The sequence below is a fragment of the Octopus bimaculoides genome, chromosome 4 (assembly GCF_001194135.2).
Source record: "Octopus bimaculoides isolate UCB-OBI-ISO-001 chromosome 4, ASM119413v2, whole genome shotgun sequence".
Classification (NCBI taxonomy): domain Eukaryota; kingdom Metazoa; phylum Mollusca; class Cephalopoda; order Octopoda; family Octopodidae; genus Octopus; species Octopus bimaculoides.
In genome coordinates this window covers 28,002,388-28,009,232 of record NC_068984.1, presented here as the reverse complement: position 1 = coordinate 28,009,232, position 6,845 = coordinate 28,002,388, and positions in this window count along the sequence as shown.

Genomic DNA, 6,845 nt, shown 5'->3' with positions numbered 1-6,845 from the left:
AGAATTCAGGCTCACAGGACTTTTGGAAATTTTCTATTTGTGCATTTGAATAACACTAAATCTAACATTCCTTCGATCTTCAGCCATTATGACGTACTGACTTATGAATCGGAATAGACTGCTCAGACATTCTTGTCTCGATTCGTTTGATGTTTTTTCATACTTTCCTTCTTGATATGACTAGCAGTTATGACATATATAATCTTTAAATCTGCTTAAATTAATAGCGAGTTCTGATACTGATACGGCTTCTGGTCCAAATAAAATCACTGACACTGCTTTGCAACAGTGCTCTTCTGAACTGTTTTCTATTTTGTCTAACCAATTCAACTGATACTTAGTAGTGACATACTTCTAGCCAGCTAATTAATTGTTCTCAGTAATTCCTATTTTCCAAAGCTTTAGCGAACTTTCTCATCTACTTAACTACTGCCCAATCTACCTTCTTATAGTTAGCAATATTTTTGAGCCATTGGTCAACCAATTTTTCATCTTGCACCTTGAATTGCTTGGTCTGTTTTCTGACAAACAGCAGTCCGTTAGCTTCTCACTCTACTACTTATCTTCTGTGAATGATAAATGTGGTTCTACCGGGCTATGGGTAATTTCGATGAAACAAGTATTGTAACCCATATCATGTCGAAATCATTTGACAAAGTTTGATATTCTGGCCTCTCCACAAACTCACAAGCTTGAGATTTATATTAATTTCTATAGGATTCTAGAATCTTTCCTGGACGAACGTTGTATTAAAACTGTTTTAAATGATCTTCAGTATTCTATTTCATCTGCTGTTCCTCGAGATTCTGTTCATCGTCCAACTTGTTTTTAGTTTTTATTTATGATCTTCTGAATGATATAATTTCTACACTCTCTATTTTACTGATGACATTTTTTTGTGCTCTTGCTTGAATGAAAAATCTAAGTTTTTGATTGGATATGAATGACCAGACCTTATGAACTTGATCAGCGTTCGGTGACCGAATGAGTGTTTTGTGTCTGGTTTGCAAAAATTTAACTTCTTTCCATTATTCGTTACAGGAACTCTAATGATATTTCTGTTTCTATGCTTCTCTAGTCTTCATCTTTGAGGTGTAACTTTTTCTATATGTCTTACATAGAATGATTATAGTAGATCTATTGCGAAATAAGCTGTTGTGAAAGTTGGTACTCCGAATGTAGTCTTCATTTTTACAAGTCTCTTAGTCACCATTGTGTTGAATGTCGTTGTCACATCTGCGTGGGTCTTCTGATAGTGTTCTTTCTCATACTAATCGAGTCCTGTTTTGGCAACTAAACTAAAATCTCTCTGTCTCTGTCTGTCTGTCTGTCTGTTTCCTGTCTGTCTGTTTCCTGTCTGTCTGTCTCTCTTTCTTTCTCTCTCTTATCGCCAGCACATTGTTTATTTTTGTTTGTTTGTGTCCTCTTTTGATTGTATCTACTGACTTTCTTCTATGTCTGCCATATTTGCAGGGGTTTTTTAAATTTGAAATTATACACTTAATTAAATTCACTAGAATATATTGTTCTCATTTGGTTTCCATACTAAGGATATTTTCTCCATTAGTTGTTTAACTTCTGTTGATATTGCAAGATCGATGTTCTTCAACCAAAGCATATATGACTTGACGACAGTTAGCAATTAATACTCACTGCTATACTGTTTTATGGTAGAAATTGGGAAACTTTAAACTTAAAATCTATAATAAAAAAGTTTAGAACTGTTTCTTAGCTCTCAAATCCAGTCATTCAAAACTATTTAGACGAGGTGGAAGACGAAAATTACCTAATAACAATAAACGATGATAAGTTGAAAGTATGGGGAAAATACACGCTACCATTCTGGAAAAAAAAACCCTTGAGGTTGCTTTGCAAATATATCATTAGAAAACTAATGCGTAAGTTGCTTCTTGGTGAACGTGTCGGATAATATTGCTAGGCTGGAATGAGGGTTAATGTAGATAAATATTCGTAATTATAGTTCTTGTCAGGATGGCAGTTCGACAGAATGAGTTTTTCGAATGCCAGAAGACTAAGTTCGTGTTACGAAGTGTGAATGCACTGTCCAAACAAATGCCTTAGTCTTACACTTCTAAAACCTAAAATGAATATAAAAATATTGTTTAAATATATTCTCAGGCTTACGTAAATTCGTCTGTCTAAAAGTAGACAACAAATCGATCGCCAAGAAACTCACAATACCACAATAGAATCGTACTACTTCCATGATATTAACAAAATTAACTGTTTCTTGGGGCATAAAATATGGACAAAATTTGAATCAGAAAAACTATCTAAATGACATACATAATCCTCTTTAATTCTATCCGTTATTCGAATTGGGTTGGTCGTATTTGGCTATCAAAAACTGAAATTCGTATTGGTAAAGTGATAGATTAGTGAAACCATTAGAGTGTCGGTTAAATGCTTTGCATAAGGACTGTAAAAATAAAGCACCAGTCAAGCATGAAATTATTCAAAATTGAATTCATTTCACACAAAAAAGAGGTTATCTCTTAACCGTTCGGATGTCTTTAGAGCTGACAGTAGACTGCTCTTCACTAAAGAAAGAAAATAAAACTAAAACATCTATGAAAATGTCATCATGTCACTTGAGCTGCCAAAAATCTGATGTAGTCGCCTTTGCAAACATCCAATTTAAATTTTGGTCAATGAATTTTCTGTTCTACTTTATTTCACTCTTGAGTGGAATAAAACAGAACTGAAATTGATGGTAAAAATTTTTCTTATGGTTATAATTCGGACTGATTAATAATTGAATTCAGCTCGACAGCTCAAGTAAGGTAGCCTCAACATAGCCATATTTACACGCGCACACGCATACACAAATACACACAAAGACACACTCGCCCTCATATATTTGGTGAGACTTGTCAAATATGAAGAATTTGCAACTTAAGCAACAAGAGCTACATTATGGCCGCTGACACCCACTTTCTTGCCCCTTTCTATTTCCCATGCTCTTATCTCACGTCGCTAAGCTTCTGATATTAAGTCCGTCAACCTGTCAATCTCTCAAGTTCATTGCTGCCCAACTAAATTGCTCCAGCATTTTCTGTTAGTTTCTTTTCTTGGAACTATTGCGTTCCCTTCTAAACATTAACAATAAAACGGTTAATGAGATGAAAACGTAATCATTCCTCTTCTCGTTTATCCAACATCTTGCTTACATTGCAATGGGAAAAAGGCTAGCAGCATATTTTCATTTGTGTTAAATTGTCAACATCAACTAAGAGAGGATAGCACCTAACGTGACGCATGACGACTTTCGGTTCTATCTTCTGTGTGTGTAATTTTTCTTTTTTGGCTGTTCATAGTAGTAGAATATACGTAAAGAGAGAAGCAAGAATATGTGCATGAAAGCAGCGGTCGTGCTACATTAATGTAGATGGTTCTTTTTACAACGCATTTTGACAGTCAAAAGTTTGAACACTATGCCAAATGCATGACTTTTTCGGCCGTTACACTTTGTTGTTCACGTTGCTAAGCGTTTGATATTAAGTCCGTCTACCTGTCAATTTCTCAAGTTCTTCAGCACTACTCTCTTTTTATGTGCTTCAGAACAAATCTGATTGACAAGATCTGTAGTCACTGCATTATCAAAAATCTAGAACATGTTTGCATATAATTTTATTGGCCAAATTATTTCTGTTGAATGTATTCTGTTGAAATTCTGGTTGTTGATTAAAATGATTTCTCTTATTGAAAACGAAAACGCCCGGTGTACGAATCGATGTGTACACGTGCTGAAGAAGGAAAAGTAAAAAGAAGAAAGTTAGTTACGTTGAGATTAGTAGAAGACTGAAAGTGTGAGAGATAGAGATAAGAAAAAAATGAAGAAAAAGAAGTGAGATGAAAGAAGAAAGGAATAGATACTGAAAAAGTAAATATAAAGAATTTGACGTGTTGGACGAAGGAAAGAAAGAGGAGAATAAATAAAGAAAGAAACCATGGGAAAAAAAGAGAGATTATAGAAACAATGGAAGAGGATTAGGAGTAATAAAGTAAAAAATAGAAAGAACGGAATTAGACAAAATAGAAAGACGATGGTGTTAAATGTAACAGATATCGCAATATTGTATTTATTAAGAGATATATATGAAATATATATGAAATTCTGGTAGAAAGATGGGGAAAGGGAATGTTTAGCAATAGATTAGAGGGAGAGGAGAAATAGTTGATTAGTTAAAGGCAGGAAAACTTTAAACAGAGTGGAGTCAAGTTATAGTCAAGTAGGTATTAGGTGGGTGAAGTTATTTTAAATTAAAGGATACAGGGAAAGAGCAATGGAAGTATAGGAAGACAGATGTTGAAAAGTATAAAAAGTATCAATGGGGTGTTAAATGTATGAAGTGGTAATGGAATAGGGGCAGGGTATACAGATGATTATAGTAAAAGAGGTTTGTTTAATAAGTAAATATATTTGTGAAAATCAGAAACAAATAATCTGAGTTCAAAGGGAAAGGTCTGAAACAAGTAAATAAAAAAAAAAATGAGGAAATTAAATTAATGATATATTACATAGGCAGAGAGTCTCACAATTTTAGCAAGGAGGAGGAGAAAACAATTGATTATATAAATGCCAATGCCTAACTGGTGGTATACTTTATTAATGCTGAAAGAATGAAAGAATTAAAGAGTTAGAACAAATACCACAAAGTATTATGTCTGTTACTTTAATAAGTCTGCTAGAAGGAAATAAGAAAATTAATAAGAAGTGATAAAATGAGGAAAAGATGAAAGGAATAAATTTGAAGGTGAAGAAGTGCACATTAAAATCAAGTAATCTCAAAAAGATAATGGAAAAAATATAAAATTGAGAAATGTGAAATGAGAGTTGAGATATTATATAGTTTGGTGATTCAGGGCAACAGTGCACATATTAAATGGTGAACAGAAACAAGTTATTAAGTTTGATTTGAAGGCAAAGATAAAGAAGAATTGATACAACAGTACAAATGAATCCAGCAAATTTATGGGTAAATTCTCTAGAACATATTTTCAAATATATATACCAAAGAAAATATATATGGAGCCCTTGATATCACAATAATTAAGTTTCCAAAAGGAAGGAAGAGGTTGTGAGAAATTCCAAAATCATTGGTGAATTTCCATGAAAATCAGCATGTGTGTTTATGGTATAATCAACCCATGGAAGTTTCTCCAAATTTATTTATCTTACGTTTTATTCCATTTCTTTAATTTTCTTGCCAACATGTGTTCTGTTAAATGTTTACTTTTTCTAAAACCCAGTTTCATTACATGTTTCTTTTCTATTACACCTATTTTAACTATCTTTACATCCCTAAAACTAACCCTTTAATTAACTGTCATACACATTTATTTACCTATTTATGTATTTCAAATGTTAGAATTAATGATGTATTCAGTTAAAGGTGAAGTAATATCTTGAAAAGTGAGAAAGTGAAATTCAGAGTAAGCAAATCTTGAAAACCCAGTTGTTAGAAAAACACACATGCATGCACTTCTATACTTATACAATTACACATAATTCTACACGATAATGCATAAAGATAAATGCATGTAATTTCAATTAAAGACACATACAAACACCATCCACTCTCCCTATATGTTTATGTATATTATTATTCTTTACTTTTAAGATAACCTTTCATAATATACAGTCTCACAAAATACAAAAAGGTATGAATTTAATTATTTACACAGTTAGATAAGATTTCATTTAAAAATTCAATGAATAATGAATATAAAATATCTATATGTAGTTGAACTAGAAACCTTAGGTTAGAAGACAAAACATTGAAATTTATTTTCATAATTCTTATTGCTATGTTGTCTATCATATTAATGATTGGATTGATGCACACACACAAGTCAGAAAAAATATCTGAAGTACATAAATGAATATACATCTTCTTATCTACATACATACATGCATGCATACGTACATACATACATACATGCGTATGTATATATATATATTCATATACATATTAACACTTATATTAATATTTAATACTTATATATTCATACACATATTAACACGTTTTATTGGATATTATAAATGTTCACACACACAACCACATAAACATGCATACATACATACATACACACATACATACACACATACATACACACACATACATACATACACACATACATACACACATAGGTGTAAAGGTTACATGGAAGGGCATATTTATACCTGTATGCTTAGAGGTTCATGAAAGGCACACTTACACTTGCGCACTATACATACATACATATATACATCTGTGTGTGTGTGTGTGTTTGTGTGTGTGTGTATGTTTGTGTGTGTTCATAAAAATACATCGTTATATCAGCATAATATTCATGATGCATGTGTATATATATATATATATATATATATATATATATATATATATATATATATATACATAAATTACCATATAAATACATACCTATAACTGCATATAAATGATGTGTATATATACATACATGCATACATATATATATATATCGTACAACCACATATGCAGAGATATAGATATAAGCATATAATTGTATATACGAGTTGATAGTTGTAGCGAGATACTATTCTAAAAATAAATACAATGATAATAATTGATTAGATGTTTCAGCTAATAAAATAAGTATAATGTAAGTATTTACATAGATTTTATTACAAAATCTCTTTTTAATATCTTCATGTAATTTACACTGCTGCTGATGCTGGTCTTGCTGACATTTCCCACTGTTATAGCTTTCCCTATACATACATATGTGTGTGTGCGTGTCTACATCCATACATATTAATATATATATATATATATATTATATATGTATATATATTATATATA